Source organism: Myxocyprinus asiaticus, chromosome 40 (genome assembly GCF_019703515.2).
Source record: "Myxocyprinus asiaticus isolate MX2 ecotype Aquarium Trade chromosome 40, UBuf_Myxa_2, whole genome shotgun sequence".
Lineage (NCBI taxonomy): Eukaryota > Metazoa > Chordata > Actinopteri > Cypriniformes > Catostomidae > Myxocyprinus > Myxocyprinus asiaticus.
The window spans coordinates 4,452,084-4,468,934 of NC_059383.1; the positions used below are offsets into that span (position 1 = coordinate 4,452,084).

Genomic DNA, 16,851 nt, shown 5'->3' on the forward strand with positions numbered 1-16,851 from the left:
TATTGATTTCATTGCTTTACCTTGCTCTGACAATCATTCCATGAAAAAAAAATATGAAAAAAAAAATTATAAAATTATTAAGAACATGTTTAAAACTATGATGATGTAGGGCAGGGGTGTCAAACTCAGTTCCTGGAGGGCCGCAGCCCTGCAGAGTTTAGTTCCAGCCCTGCTCCACAATGCCTCCTTGTAATCTTCAAGCACTCCTGAAGACCTTGATTAGTTGCTTCAGGTGTGTTTAATTAGGGTTGGAGCTAAACTCTGCTGGACTGTGGCCCTCCAGGAACCGAGTTTGACACCCCTGATCTAGGATGACCAGATTCCTGCTTGTGGAAAACGGGACAGCTCCCTCCCAGCATAAATGAAATTGATGTATCCTTACCCAGGTGCAGATCAATGAGAAGTAGAGGGTGCATCTGCATCTGTAACTGTTGTCACCTTGTACTTTTTGCTGGCTGCAATTTTTCTCAGTGTGCGCTTGTCTTTCAAGAGTTTATCGTAAAATGCAGAGCAGTCCAGTAAAAAATTAAGATGTACAAAAAGCATTGCCTTCATGACTGTTACACTAAGTCGAGATTTATCTGGTGAACACGCTGCGTTCATTAATGAGAACACATGCTCCACAGATGCAGATGTCCCAGGTAGGCATAAAACAAACTCAACGACCTTGGCTACGACTCCAAAGTTGATGGTCTTGCTCTCCAGCTCTCAACTTCTGTCCATCTCTCAGACACGGCCGTCTTGTTCATGTTCCACTCAATGATGCAATGAGTGACAATTTTTTCCCCCAAGCCCACTCATCAAAGAGTGTGGTTTCGTCAGTCAAATTGAGAGTGGGGATTCTGGAGTTGAAGTGTTCGAGGCTGCTCTGAATGTCTTTCCACTCTGTGATGTCTCTCAGTAGGGCCCACTCAAGTTTTTCTGTGTTCTCCAATGAGCAGCTCCAGTTTTGGAGGTAATCCACCGATGCTGAATAAAAGTTTCTCACTACACAAAAGAAATCATCTGCTCGCATGTCACCAGCTTCAATCAGGGCATCCAACTGCTTTTTAATGTTAATGATGAGTGGGCTTGCACGAAAAGCATTGTCACTCGTCGCATCACTGAGTGGAACATGAACAAGACAGCCATGTCTAAGATATGGACAGATGTTTTTCGTGAGCTGGAGAGCAAGACCATCAACTTCTTGCCAAGGTCGTGGAGTTTGTTTTATGCCTGCCTGGGACATCTGCATCTGTGGAGCGTGTGTTCTCATTAATGAATGCAGCGTGGACACCGGATAAATCTGGACTCAGTGTAACAGTCATGAAGGCAATGCTTTTCGTACATCTTAATTTCGGACTGGACTGCTCTGCATTATACAATGAACTCTTGAAAGACAAGCGCACACTGAGAAAAATTGCTGCCAGCGGAAAAGTACAAGGTGACAACAGTTACAGATGCAGATGCACCCTCTACTTCGCATTGATCTGCACCTAGATAAGGATATGTCAATTTCATTTTTGCTGGGAGGCGGCTGTCCCGTTTTCCACAAGCAGAATCTGGACTGGTACCATGAAATTGAAATTCATAATTGTTCTTCAGTTGTCTCCACAGAATTATTATTAGGCTACATTAGATTTGATACTTTAATAGGTTACTGATTTAATGCTATCAGACTTTAGGTCTGTAAATTAAAATTAGCAATTTCTCATCCTAATATTGTGTTCAGTTTTAAAGGACATATTAAGTTATTCAGAAAAGAGCAGTGCATGCTTTTCACTTTTTCAGTATTGTTGCTTGATTAATATTCCCTAAAATTGTATATGTACGAATTGTATGCAATCTAAAGGACTGTGGATAATTATATAATAATTATTATATTAGTAAATACCATGTGCCCCCTTTGATTTTCCTTGATATTTTTTAAAGCAGCATAAAGTGAATCTGGACTTTATATGCGTCAAACGATCATGTGTTGTGCATGCACTCTTTATATGTACAGCAGGGGTTTAACTGTGGATTTAACAAATAAAAAATATTCATCCAGCATAAAGTGAGATTTTGTCCAATATATATATATATATATATATATATATATATATATATATATATATATTACACTACCGGTCAAAAGTTTTGAAACACTTACTCATTCTTTATTATAATTGTTATTATTATTTTTTTTTTCTTTTCACATTTTAGAATAATGTCATGTGTATTTTGTTGATTCATGTCTTTTATTTTGAAAAGTTTAGTTCCTGTTTCATGTCATGTGATCCATTGTCATGTGATTTCATGTTTTCCCTCCATGTTCATGTGTCATCTTTTCATTGGTTTATTGTTTAATTGTCTTGTTGCAGTTCTGTTTGTTCATTGGTTTATGTTCTCCCATGTCTTGAATTTAAGCCCTCGTGTTTGCCATTGTCGATGGTCAAGTATTGAATGTATATGGATGTGTTTTAACAGCTAAGCTAAGCTAAGCTATGCTATGTTTATGTCAAGTTTTAAATTTAGTCAAGTTCATGTATATGTTTTATGTTTCACGTTTGTAGTTAGGGTTATTGGTTTCACTTTTGTAAATAAACTGCACTTGGGTTCTCTTCATCTTCACGTTTTCAGCATTGCCAGCAGCCAGCATCGTTACAAATACTAGTAAAGTCATCAAAACTATGGAATAACATAAATGGAACTATGGGAATTATGTTGTGACTTAACAAAATCCAAAATAAATTAAAGCTGTGTTATATTTTAGCATCTTCAAAGTATTCACCCTTTGCCTAGATTTTGCAGAAATGTACTCTTGACATTTTCTTAACCCTCTACTTGAGGTATCACCCTGGGATGCTTTTTAAACAGTATTGAAGGAGTTCCCATCTATGTTGGGCACTTATTGGCTGCTTTTCTTTATTATTTGGTTCAAGTCATTAATTTCAAAAACTTTTTTTTTTTAATTACATTTTAGTTTTATAATGAAATAAATGAATATGGTGGCACAATTATATTTTTGTCTACAAAATATATTTCAAACATTTAAGCATACACCTTCAGGATAAGTTCACGTGACGCCATGCGAGAAGCAGACGTGTGAGACATGAGCTCTGCGAACTTTGCTAGTTTTTACATTATTTTCATGTTATAATCCGGTGACATTCGATACGCCCAGTTACATACTTGCTCTTTGAGGTAACATGGCAAAGAAGTCAAAATCCTCAGACTCTGGAGACATTAAAAGACACTTACGTGTTCAAGCTGAGGCCTCTGGCAGCCCTGCGAGCTGGGGACTCGATTTGGTTGGCACATCGAGAGAAGAAATTCAGCATCAACTGTCCAACATCTCGGTAATGCTGATGAAGGTTGTTGCTGACTTGGAGGATCTCGCTGTAATACGTCGATCGATTACGGTGATGGAAACAAAATTCTCTGAGTTGTTTACAAGAGTGACAGAAGTTGAAAAATTAATCGATTATCTTGAGTCATTGGAAAGGGAATTATCCGCTAATCTGCCCGTGTCCAAAACAGATTTGGAATTAATTTTGGAAAAACTGGAATATTTCGAAAATATGAGCCGAAGGAATAACATACGAATTGTTGGAATTCCTGAGCATGAAGAGTGCAGAAATATGGTGAAATTCCTGGATGAGGTCTTCCCGAGTCTGCTCGACATAACAGGCCATAAACTGGAAATCGAGCGAGCTTACAGAGTCCTGGCTCGCAGATCTGCTGAGGGAGACAGGCCCCGATCGATTCTGGCCAAATTTCTGAGATCATCCGATAAAGATCTTGTGTTGCGCCAGGCGAGGAGCAAAGGGAAGCTTTCTTGGAAGATCCATAATATTTTCTTGTTCCTGGACTTTGCGAATTCGACAAGAGAGAAATGCGATCGGTTCAGTGAATGCAAGAAACTCTTACACCAACAGAAGATCGCTTTTGCATTGATGTTTCCGGCCAAACTGAGAATAGAAATGAAGAATAGTTGCAAAGTATTTACATGTCCAAAACAGGCACTCTCCTTCATAAATACATTGGAGTAAGCCATTTGATGTTTCTTATATTAGTGGACTGCCTCGTTGTTGAGGAACTCTATTATCTGAGAAAGCTGGGTGCCATTTTTGTTTCTTTTTGCGTTGGCTCTGCCTAGCGGCTGGAGTTTGTTTTATGGCATGACTCCAAGAAACTTTTGAGTTAGTTTGGCTTTGAAAAAATTAGTTTGGCTCTTGATCATCCGAGGAACCGGGATGCCGGTTTTGTTTTTTGTCCTGGCTCCGCCTAGTAGCTGGAGCTTGTTTTGTGGAATTACACTACTTCGGGACAGTTGTGGATAAATCTGTTCGTTCTTTGTGCTTATGCCTCCTGTAGGCTGGAGTTTGTTTTTGTGGAGTGTTTTTGAGGGACAGTGGAATGATTGCGTCATCTGCTGCACTTATAACAGCCGGCTCACTGAACAACTGTTTGTCTGTCTGGGGAAGCTGAACAGCTTTATATTTGCTGGGGTTTGTTTTGTGGAGGAGCACACCTTCGAGACTGTTCTGTGAATGAATCTACATGTCTTTTCTGTTATTCTGCCTGTTGGCTGGGGTCTGTTTACAAAGTATTTTCTGTTATGTAATTTTGCCTCACAAAATTTGTCGAAACAATGGACTTGAATAATCCTATGGCAAAGTTGTCGCGGGGGGTTCTTGTAGACGTACATGGACTGTTTGAGTTTTGAGGGATTGACGCCGGTTGGCGCTGTCGTGCGCAGGGTTAATGAGCATATTTTTCTTTTTTCTGTTTGTTTTGTTCGGGGGGAAGTTTGGGATTTGATTGTTGTATTAATGGGAAATGTGGTCTGTGTAATCTTGTTTTTGACACACAATTTATATATATATATATATATATATATATATATATATATATATATATATATATATATAATATCAATATGTCAAATGTTAATATGAATAAGTTGTCTCTCTCCACGTGGAATGTGAATGGGTTGGGGCACCCTATAAAAAGAAGGAAGGTTATTTATTTTCTTAAATGTAAGAAATATGATATTGTGTTTCTTCAAGAAACACATCTTTCCCCGCAGGAAGCTGAAAAATTTGGTAAGATATGGGGTGGACCTGTTTTCTTTAGTGCTGGTTCAAGTAAGAGCAGGGGAGTCATTGCAATGATAAATAAGCATCTACAATTCAAATGTCTCAAAAATATTAAAGATAAATTAGGAAGAGTCATTGTTGTTTTAGGAAAAATTCAGGGGCAAAGGTTGATTTTGGCTAATATTTACGCACCTAACCCTGATGTTAAGGGCTTTTTTTATAGATCTTGATGGGATGTTGCAAGCTGCTGGCACCCCTCATGACATAATATCGGGAGGAGACTTTAATATTTTGATGGACTCAGTCCTTGATCATAGTGAAGCAAAAGTGTGTAAACCCCCTAGAGAAACACTGATGCTTCACAGGATGTGTAAAAATTTTGGTCTTACAGATATTTGGAGACTTTTGAACCCATCTGGTAGGGAATATACATTTTTTTCATCAGTCCATAAAAGTTTTTAAAGACGAATCCCTCATTTCATCTGTTGTGGATTGCTAAATTGGAAACATTTTAGTCTCAGATCACACCCTGGTGAACTTAGAGATGTTGCCATATACAGAGAAAAAGAAATCATATAGTTGGCGCTTTAATGTATCCCTTTTGCAGAATCCTGATTTCCAACAAATGTTAAAGACTGAAATTAATGTCTATATGGAGACCAGCTGGTCCTCAGTATATTCTGTGGGCGTGGCTTGGGAGGCACTTAAGGCTGTTCTTAGGGGTCGGATCATACAGTATGCCTCATTCATAAAAAAATCCAAAGCACGAGAACTCGTGGAGTTGGAAGGAAATATTAAAAGTGTCGAGGCAGAGCTGAAGCGCCGAATGTCGTCTGATGGTCTCAAAGAATTGACCCGACTGAAATACAGATATAATACTATTTTGTCGCGGAAAGTGGAGTTTTGCTTGATCAGGGCAAGACAGTCATACTTTGAGTCAGGGGACAAAGAAGGCTTTGGCTAGATATATAAAGCAGAGAGAGTCTTTTTCTACCATTCCTTCAGTGAAATCTGCTGGTGGTGAAATATTTATCTCTGCCATTGATATTAATAATGCCTTTAAATAATTCTATCTTGATCTCTATAGTTCCATGTCTTCGTCTGCTGATGAAGATATTAGAAACTTTGTGGAACCATTAGAACTCCCTAAACTGACAAATGAGCAAAAAAAAAATAACTCTTGATTCTGAGTTAACCTTGGAGGAACTTGACAAGGTAATTAAGTCCTTACCTACAGGCAAGGCTCCGGGGCCAGATGGTTTTGCCGCTGAATTTTTTAGATCTTATGCTACAGAACTGGCTCCACTTTTGTTAGAAGTCTATTCTGAATCATTAAAGAATGGGAAGCTAACGCCAACCATGACACAAGCCCGGATCAGTCTGATTCTTAAAAAAGACAAAGATCCAAACGAGTGTAAAAGTTACCGTCCAATTTCCCTGATCCAGCTAGATGTAAAAATTTTGGCTAACCGATTAAGTTATGACATCTCTTATACATAAAGATCAGGTGGGGTTTATTCGGGGTCGTAGCTCTTCTGATAATATTAGGCGTTTCACCAATATCATGTGGTTAGTGGCGAATGATCAGGCTCCGGTCGCTGCCATCTCACTTGATGCTGAAAAGGCGTTTGATATGGTAGAATGGGATTATCTTTTTAAGATTTTGGAAATGTATGGGTTCGGGAGTACGTTTATTGGTTGGATCAAGTTACTTTATAGACACCCTGTAGCAGCGGTACAAACAAATGGATTAATTTCAGATTATTTTACTTTGGATAGGGGCACCCGTTAGGGTTGCCCTCTTTCCCCATTATTGTTTTGTCTTGCCCTGGAACCATTAGTAGCCGTGATAAGAAAGGAGGATGATTTTCCAGGGGTGACGGCGGGAGGCGTGGTGCATAAGCTTCTGCTTTATGCAGATGATATTTAATTTTTTGTCTCTGACCCTACTAAATCTATGCTTTGCCTCCACAGAATTATTCATTCCTTTTCTAAGTTCTCCTGGATACAAAGTCAACTGGTCTAAATCCGAAGCTTTGGCTTTGACCGCGTACTGTCCAGTAACGGCCTTCCAGCCAGGAGCCTTCCAGTGGCCCAAACAGGGCATGAAGTATTTGGGCATTTTATTCCCAACAAATTTGACTGATTTAGTCAGTTAATTTTGACCCTTTAATATAAAGGTTTTCGAGCGATGTAGACAGGTGGGCTTCATTACATTTATCGATGATTGGGAAGGTTAATGTTATTAAAATGAACTGTATTCCAAAATTTAACTACTTGCTACAGTCTCTCCCAGTAGATGTCCCCCTCTCTTATTTCAAGCAATTTGAAAGCATAGTGAAGTCTTTCATTTGGAGTGGTAAACGCCCCAGATTACATTTCAATAAGTTACATATGCCGATTGACAAAGGTGGGCTAGGCCTACCCAAGATTTTGTTTTATTATTATGCATTCGGTCTCAGACATTTGGCTGATTGGTCGCTTCCACCTGAAAGAGCCCCTCCCTGGTTCTGCATTGAACAAGAACTTCTTGCCCCTATTTTGCCATTGCAAAGCCTTTCCATCAAACTAAATAGAGAAGTTAAATCACACCCCGTTATTTAACATTTGCACTCAGTATGGACAAAAGTGTCCAGAGTGTTTAATTCAGATATTTATCTAAATGTTGCCTCGAGCCTATGGCTAAACCACAAACTATGCATTAAAAAGTCCCCTTTTTGTTGGTCAGAGTGGATTGCGAGGGGGGTTAATTCACTCGGTGATCTTTATGAGAGCGGTGTGATGAGATCCTTTGAAAATTTGGTTCAATATATTGGGATCCCCAGATCTCAGTTTTTTAGGTATCTTCAGTTACGCCACTTGCTCTGTATTATTTTTGGGAGTAGCATACACCCCCCTAAAGCAGCAGATACTCTAGGAGTGGGGATTTCTGCTTTTGGAAAGGGCCATGAGGCATCAGTGTATTACTCCTTATTAATTCAGAGTCTTGGGGACAGAGTCTCAACTACTCTCAAGAGATTATGGGAGAAAGATTTAAACCTGGAATTGGAGGAGGGGGAATGGGCTAGGATTTTAAAAAAACATAAAAACTGCATTGAGAGATGCAAGGGTGCACCTTATACAATTCAAGATTTTACATCAGTTCTATTGGACCCCGTCTAAATTGTATAGGCTTGGTCTTAAAGACACACCCTCCTGCTGGCGATGCCAATCAGAGGATGGAGACATGGCCCAAGTTTTTTGGTGGTGCGCTGAGATTCAGGAATTTTGGTTGAAGGTACAGAGTGTTGTGTGTGTGATGTGTTGGGCATTCATTTTGCCCCAGACTCTGTGTTTTGGGTGATGGGGCGGTCATCGACGTAGGTGACAAATACATAAACAGTTGGGTCCTCACCAGTACGATGATAGGCAGGCAGATTGTTTTAAGGGGTTGGAAGTCGGTGGGAGCACCCTCAATTCGGTAGTGGTGCGAGGAGATGGGAAGGGTGGCAGCCTTCGAAGAGGTAATGTGTAGAAGGCTGGGGATATGGGATTCTTTTATTGGGAAATGGGGTAGATATTTGATGTTTTTGGGGGGCTCTCAGAGTGGGTCTGTGGAGAGAGAGGTATAGTTTAGAGCTGTAAGTTTATTGTATGTGTATGTATGTATATATATATATATATATATATATATATATATATGTGTGTGTGTATATGTGTGTATGTGTATATATATACAGGTGCATCTCAATAAATTAGAATGTCGTGGAAAAGTTCATTTATTTCAGTAATTCAACTCAAATTGTGAAACTCGTGTATTAAATAAATCCAATGCACACAGACTGAAGTAGTTTAAGTCTTTGTTTCTTTTAATTGTGATGATTTTGGCTCACATTTAACAAAAACCCACCAATTCACTATCTCAAAAAATTAGAATATTTTGACATGCCAATCAGCTAATCAACTCAAAACACCTGCAAAGGTTTCCTGAGCCTTCAAAATGGTCTCTCAGTTTGGTTCACTAGGCTACACAATCATGGGGAAGACTGCTGATCTGACAGTTGTCCAGAAGACAATCATTGACACCCTTCACAAGGAGGGTAAGCCACAAACATTCATTGCCAAAGAAGCTGGCTGTTCACAGAGTGCTGTATCCAAGCATGTTAACAGAAAGTTGAGTGGAAGGAAAAAGTGTGGAAGAAAAAGATGCACAACCAACTGAGAGAACCGCAGCCTTATGATTGTCCAGCAAAATCGATTCAAGAATTTGGGTGAACTTCACAAGGAATGGACTGAGGCTGGGGTCAAGGCATCAAGAGCCACCACACACAGACATGTCAAGGAATTTGGCTACAGTTGTCGTATTCCTCTTGTTAAGCCACTCTTGAACCACAGACAACGTCAGAGGCATCTTACCTGGGCTAAGGAGAAGAAGAACTGGACTGTTGCCCAGTGGTCCAAAGTCCTCTTTTCAGATGAGAGCAAGTTTTGTATTTCATTTGGAAACCAAGGTCCTAGAGTCTGGAGGAAGGGTGGAGAAGCTCATAGCCCAAGTTGCTTGAAGTCCAGTGTTAAGTTTCCACAGTCTGTGATGATTTGGGGTGCAATGTCATCTGCTGGTGTTGGTCCATTGTGTTTTTTGAAAAGCAAAGTCACTGCACCCGTTTACCAAGAAATTTTGGAGCACTTCATGCTTCCTTCTGCTGACCAGCTTTTTAAAGATGCTGATTTCATTTTCCAGCAGGATTTGGCACCTGCCCACACTGCCAAAAGCACCAAAAGTTGGTTAAATGACCATGGTGTTGGTGTGCTTGACTGGCCAGCAAACTCACCAGACCTGAACCCCATAGAGAATCTATGGGGTATTGTCAAGAGGAAAATGAGAAACAAGAGACCAAAAAATGCAGATGAGCTGAAGGCCACTGTCAAAGAAACCTGGGCTTCCATACCACCTCAGCAGTGCCACAAACTGATCACCTCCATGCCACGCCGAATTGAGGCAGTAATTAAAGCAAAAGGAGCCCCTACCAAGTATTGAGTTCATATACAGTAAATGAACATACTTTCCAGAAGGCCAACAATTCACTAAAAATGTTTTTTTTATTGGTCTTATGATGTATTCTAATTTTTTGAGATAGTGAATTGGTGGGTTTTTGTTAAATGTGAGCCAAAATCATCACAATTAAAAGAACCAAAGACTTAAACTACTTCAGTCTGTGTGCATTTAATTTATTTAATACACGTGTTTCACAATTTGAGTTGAATTACTGAAATAAACTTTTCCACGACATTCTAATTTATTGAGATGCACCTGTATATATTATTTTTTTTATTATTATTTTATTCTCTGTATATGTGTATACTTATGTAAGACCACTGGGATGTTCGTTTGGGGTTGGGTGGGATTCTTGATTGGGGAGGGGAAGTAGTGGGAGTTAATGTTGATTCATGGTATATATGTTTTGTTTTTCTTTGCTTTGGAAAATCAATACAAATTTTAACCATAAAAGCATACGCCTTCAAATCAAAAGATTTTTAAGATCATGAGAAACATTTCAGTCAAGTGTTTCAAAACTTTTGACCGGTAGTGTACATATATATATATGTGTGTGTGTATGTGTGTGTGTGTGTGTGTGTGTTAGATGAAATCCTGTTTAATGATCCCAAAACAAATCAAATTATTTAATTAAAGAATTACACTGCCTTTGTTTAAGAAAAGTTTGTTTTCTAATGTACAAACATTTATGGCTTTTTTCTCTGTGCATTAATGCAGCAAGCGATGTCGGAAGATGTTATACACAACCACTAATCTAGAGTCCGTTTTTTAAGTTTCACTTATTGTTAAGGTGTGGATTTGGCTTTGGGAAACTGACCAGCAGTTATGTGCCACTTTATCCCGAAGCACATATCGAAAGCAACAGGCAGTCAATTAAGTGAGATAATTCCACTATGAAATTCTCTATGCAAGAGCGGAAATATTTACCAATCAAATGATCAACTGTACAATGAAGGCATTAAAGTAGAATGCTGTGCCTGCAAATTAGGACACACTGATCTGTAAGATCATACATGTTTATTAGTTTTGATGCAGGGATTTTTTTTGCGTGTGTTCGCCAGGATTCAAGGAAATATGCTTTGCCAATATACAGTATTATCAAGCTTACGTATTCAATTGAGGGTGCTCTAATATTTTCAACCCCGCAAATCCGGTCCTGCATCTCGCCCCATAACTTTTAGCTTTTCAAAGCTCAGAGTGGATGGTAAAGTCTTCAAATGGAATAGGGCATAGGAATGATCACTTCTGAATGGAACGCACACTTCTTTAGAGGAGCACAGTGTAATTAAATGGGTCTGGTCATGTGACTATTTGCACCATTTGGTCACAATTGTAACAGGTGATTGAATGGGATTAAAGGGGTTAGTTAATATTCTTAATTCGTGTCTGCTATAGGCCTATCTACAACACATTCTCACTGATTGTCCCCTCCCCCAATGATCACTTGACACCTGTATGGATAAATACAGATCATCCACTTGTAAAGGTATTTAAAAATTATCAAGATCAACAAACTGCATTCCCAAACAACATCAGGAAGATGTGGTATGCTGGAAGATCCACTCGAGAAATACACCACCATCTAAATTCCATTACCATTAGAAGACATTACAAAGAACAGACATCTAGCATACATAAACCTTGTAAATTAAATAAGTTACCCACTTCATACAATATTACGCTAATAAGTGTGTTGCCAAAATGGCATATGTTGGTTGTGCCTTAAGTGCAAAATATTTATTCAATCTTCTGTCCTTGATTTTAGTGACATTATCGTAACCATAGACAACATGACCAGCTGTAATGATGAACTGGCAGTAAGTTGAAAAAACAGTTCTGGCGTGACAATGGAGTGGACATCAGTCCATTCGAAGGATCAGGCAAAGACTAGGTTGAAAGTACAGGAAAATCAAACATTGTCCCATGATCAGAAACATAAACAAAGAGATATGTCTCCAACAAACCCAGAAATGGATCGACGAGAAGGAAATGTTTCATGACGTTATTTTCACTGAAGAAACATCATGGTTACTTTCGTAACCTCCGGTCCCTGATGGAGAGAACAAGACGTTGTGTTGATGTAATGACACTAGGGGTCACTCTTGGGAGCCCCAAACACATCCTCTGATTTAATAAAAAAGGCCAATGGGAATTGGCAAGTGGAATTTGCATGCCACTCCCCCGGACATACGGGTATAAAAGGAGCTGGTATGCAAAACTCATTGAGGTTTTGTGCTGAGGAGCCGAGACCAGGTCCTGGCCATTTCAGCAGGTAGTTCAGCATTGTGGCAAGAGGGACACAATGTCTTGTTCCCTCCATCAGAGAACGGAGGTTACGAAAGTAACCGTAACATTCCCTATCTGTCACTCACTTGACGTTGTGTCGATGTAATGACACTAGGGGTCCCTATACAAAATGCCACAACTAGCTGAACTTACGTGAACTGGCAGTGCGAGATGGGCAGACCACTGTGTGCCTCATAGCCAGCGCACCAGGCCATCGTGTAACCTCCCCCAACGCCCTTATGAGCGTCAACGTTCCTTCAGGAACAAGTCGACTGCCCAACAATAGGGACAGGCTAGCCCAGCCGAGGCCTGTTTTCCTCTCTTTTCTCCCCAAAAAGAGTGGAATTTGTTAACCAACTGGGAGCCATAAGTGTCTACATCGGGGGTGTCCCTCCCAAGGGGAAGACACCGCAGAGACCACACCCTGCCCAAAAAGAGGGGGGTGTATGTTGAGTGGAATATGTCACATGGTCTTACCGAGTCTTTTTGGAAGTATGTCATGTGGAGAGGTCCCATGGTAGGTCCTACCCGAAGGGGGAGGTGTTTCTACAAAGCATGGCGACCAGGGGCAGAGGGGCCTCTGCCCCAGGAAGACACAGTTCACCGACGGGGAAACGATTTAGCGGAAGATATCATATGGGGTCGCCTTCGGGGAACCAGCACATGTGGAGCACCTACCTCAGTACAGGGTCTCATTAGCGTACGTACTGGGCCCACAGCGAGTTCCTCCACAAACTCTACTGCTAGAGAGCTAAGGAGGAAAGTCATCCAGGGATCACAGTCTGTGAACATGACTGGGAGTCAAGAGCGCACATCTTCACCTCAAGGGAGGGGAAAGGCACTATGCGCAAGTGGTACACCCGGCCTGCTGTCCTGAAACTTACCTGCTCGTGCCTGCCAATACACGGGACGAGACCGGCTCAACCCGGAGAATGTAGAACCTCGCAAAGGTGTTGGGTGTTGCCCAGCCCGCTGCTCTGCAGATGTCTGCCAAAGAGGTGCTACTGGCCAGGGCCCAGGAGGCCGCCACACTCCTGGTAGAGTGGGCTCGTAACCCCGCAGGGGGTGGCATGTCCTGAGCCTGATATGCCATCGTGATGGCATCAATGATCCAGTGGGCGATTCTCTGTTTGGAGACAGCGCTTCCTTTCCGCTGTCCACCAAAGCAGACAAAGAGCTGCTCGGAGCTTCTAAAGCTCTGTGTGCGATCCAAATAGATGCGTAAAGCTCGCACTGGACACAGCAATGCCAAGGCTGGGTCTGCCTCCTCTTGGGGCAGTGCTTGCAGGTTCACCACCTGATCCCTAAAAGGGGTCGTGGGAACCTTGGGCACATAGCCCGGTCGGGGTCTCAGGATCACGTGAGAGTAACCCGGACCGAACTCCAGGCATGATTCACTGACAGAGAACGCCTGCAGTTCCCCTACCCTCTTGATGGAAGTGAGTGCAGTTAGGAGGGCAGTCTTCAAAGAGAGTGCCTTAAACTCAGCTGACTCCAAGGGCTCAAAGGGAGCTCCCTGTAGACCCTGAAGGACTACAGAGAGGTCCCACGAGGGGACGAGGCGCAGTCTGGAGGGATTCAACCTCCTAGCACCTCTCAGGAACCTGATGATCAAGTTGTGCTTCCCCAAGTACTTACCATCTACTGCATCATGATGAGCCGAAATAGCGACTACATACACCTTCAAGGTGGAGGGGGACAGCCGCCCATCCAGCCTCTTCTGCAGGAAGGAAAGCCATTCCCAAAGCAGGAAGCCCAGTCGAAGCCTCTGCGTCCGAATGGACAAGCCCGCTCTCCGATGCTGCGCTCAATAACTCATCTTCTTCCCGGGCTCCAAACAAGAGGTCGAACTCGCCCTGAGATGAGCCGTCGGTCTCGTCTGAGCGCCCAACCAGGGCAAGCGAGTGTGCTGGGGAATGGGAGGTCTGTGGGGGAATACCCGGCAGAGGTGGTCCCATTGATGTCCCCAAAGGTATGAGGCCGTGCTAACCAGCACAGCCTCATACCCGTAGCTTTCTTACGAATGCAAGCTGCGACCGCAACGTTGCCATGGTCATGTTCTTGCAATGAGGACAAGACCAATCCACGAACAATGTCTCCGTGTGGGCAGCGCCCAGACACGTAAGACAGCGATCGTGGCCATTCAGAAGTGGAGAGATAACAACCGCAACCAGGAATAACACACAAACGGAAAGACATCTTTAAAAAGATGTTCCGTGTGTGCCGCTCATTTAGAATGAAAATAAACTCTTTTTTTTTTAGAATATACTCTTTTGTTATTCTGCCGAAGCGCCCAGGAGCATTCTCTGCACTCCACGGGTGCAGAGGGGTAGAAGCCGCTGAAATGCGCCATAAAATCCAGCAGATGAGGTGAATGAACTCGCGGATGAATTCAGCTTCAATGCATAGAACCGCTCGGCTCCGAAGAGAAAATCTGAATGAATGGTTGCATATCAGCTCCTTTTATACCCGTATGTCCGGGGGAGTGGCATGCAAATTCCACTCACCAATTCCCATTGCCCTTTTTTCAAAAAAGCAGAGGTGTTTGGGGCTCCCAAGTGTAACCCCTAGTGTCACTACATCGACACAACATTGAGTGAGTGACAGAAAGGGAACCACGGTACCTTTGGTCACTTTTCCACCATGTCATTTTGTAAGAGTGGGAGATATGTTTCCAAACCAAAGCCGAAACACCCACTAAAAGTTCATGCTTGGGTGGCAACATCCAGACTGGGACCAGGACCTATTGTAATCTTTGAAGGGATAATCGACAGGACTTTCTTTGAAGATGCTATTATAAAAGAAACTGCCGCTCCATACATTATGGAAAACTTCAGAGACCACCACCGTTTCTTCCAGAACAATGACCCAAAGCACACCACTGCAAGCAGAGTTATTGCTGCAGAGGGTATAAACTGGGTTAAGACTCCAGCAGAATCCCCTGATAATGAATCCCATTGCGATGGTTTGGCATGCTCTGAGGGACTTTATTTGGAAAGAAACAAAGCCAACTACTATGTCTGACTTAATTGCTCCCATTTATAAATTCTGGTTTGAAAAACTTATAGAAACGGAATGCAACAAGTACATAAGTAGACTGTTTAAAGTTCTTCCAGCTATGGTTGAGCATCAAGGTGGACACACTGGAATGTAGTATATACTGTGTTACCATATCCATGAAAATACATTTCTGATATCTTTCCAGCAAATATAAGCTATTCTAACTATTTTTCTTTGTGTCTTTAATAAAAAATAAAAAAATAAAATAAAAAGACTGGTTATTAGTTACAGTCAATAACACAGAAAATGGGCCTTATTTTCTTTTCATTTACTGTCTTCAAATAGAACAGTGCTTGTATGCATGTGGTAATGCTATGAGTGGACAATATTTTTCAAGACATGATTTTCAATCGTTTTTTTTATTTAAACCACACAATGAGGACTTTTTAGACATCACAGCACCATGATCTGTTACTGCATAATTTACAATAATAAATTATAAAGATACTTTAAAGCAATGTGTATTGTGAATAGCGCTATACTTACAAATAAAAATGACCTTAAATTCACTGGGTTCTGAGTTTCACAAAATTGTATTTCAGAACAAATTCTTGCTGTTGTGAGAAGTGAGAAACGTAGCTTACATGAAAATCCTTTGCTAATTTTTATGTGTAAAATGCAAAGTACTTACAGTGGAAATGTGAGTCTCTGCATTTTATCTTTTTTACAATCCATATTCTCTAGTGTTATAATTTGCCACAGACCTCCTGAATGCAACAGTACACCCCCTCGAAAGCTAATGTGTGCATTCTTGGGCAGCACTGCTTACTCCCTGTCCCTTGGTCTCTCAATTTAAAACCTCATTCACACTGGGCTTTGATCCAGAGATATTCCTGGCATAATTGCAGAGGAGCCTTCTGTGTAAACACAAGCTGGAGCCAAAATTCTAGAAAATTTGTTATAGAAATATAGAAAAAAATCATATTTTACCTTGTCTATGTGGTTAGTTTTCTTTATTTTTAGGAAGCTACCTCTGGTGATGTGGGCGTGGCTGAGTGACATCGGTGGAGAGTGAGGCCGGGAGGGGAAGAGCGGTAAGGATTGACACCTGTGGGGAAATTATCTCTAACAGCTGTTTTGTGTTTTAGTGAGAGCTGGAGAGGGATAAAAGGGCAATCCAGACCGCCGGAGGAGAGACAGAGAGATGCATGCAGCTGAGTTGTGTGTGTGCTTTGGTTGCTGAAAAGCAAACCCTGTTTTGTGACACTGAAAAGTGCTCTCACTTCCTCCTTCACAAAGAGAGCAAAAGACTTATCACAGTGGTGCCAGGGATTAGGAGGAAGAAAATGCCGTAATGGAGTCCTCGACGCTGGCCGAAGTATTCAATACCCTTGCCAGCATCCAACAAGCCCAACATCAGTCTCTGCTTGAGCTACATATGAAACAGGAGCAGCAGTTCCAGGCGTT

At 41.5% G+C, this 16,851-nt stretch overlaps 1 pseudogene; it reads left to right on the forward strand.

Annotated features, from left to right (window-relative positions):
- LOC127430496 (uncharacterized) overlaps nt 1-15,538 on the forward strand; it is a 28,838-nt pseudogene extending 13,300 nt beyond the window's left edge.
- The last annotated feature ends 1,313 nt before the right edge of the window (nt 15,539-16,851 follow it).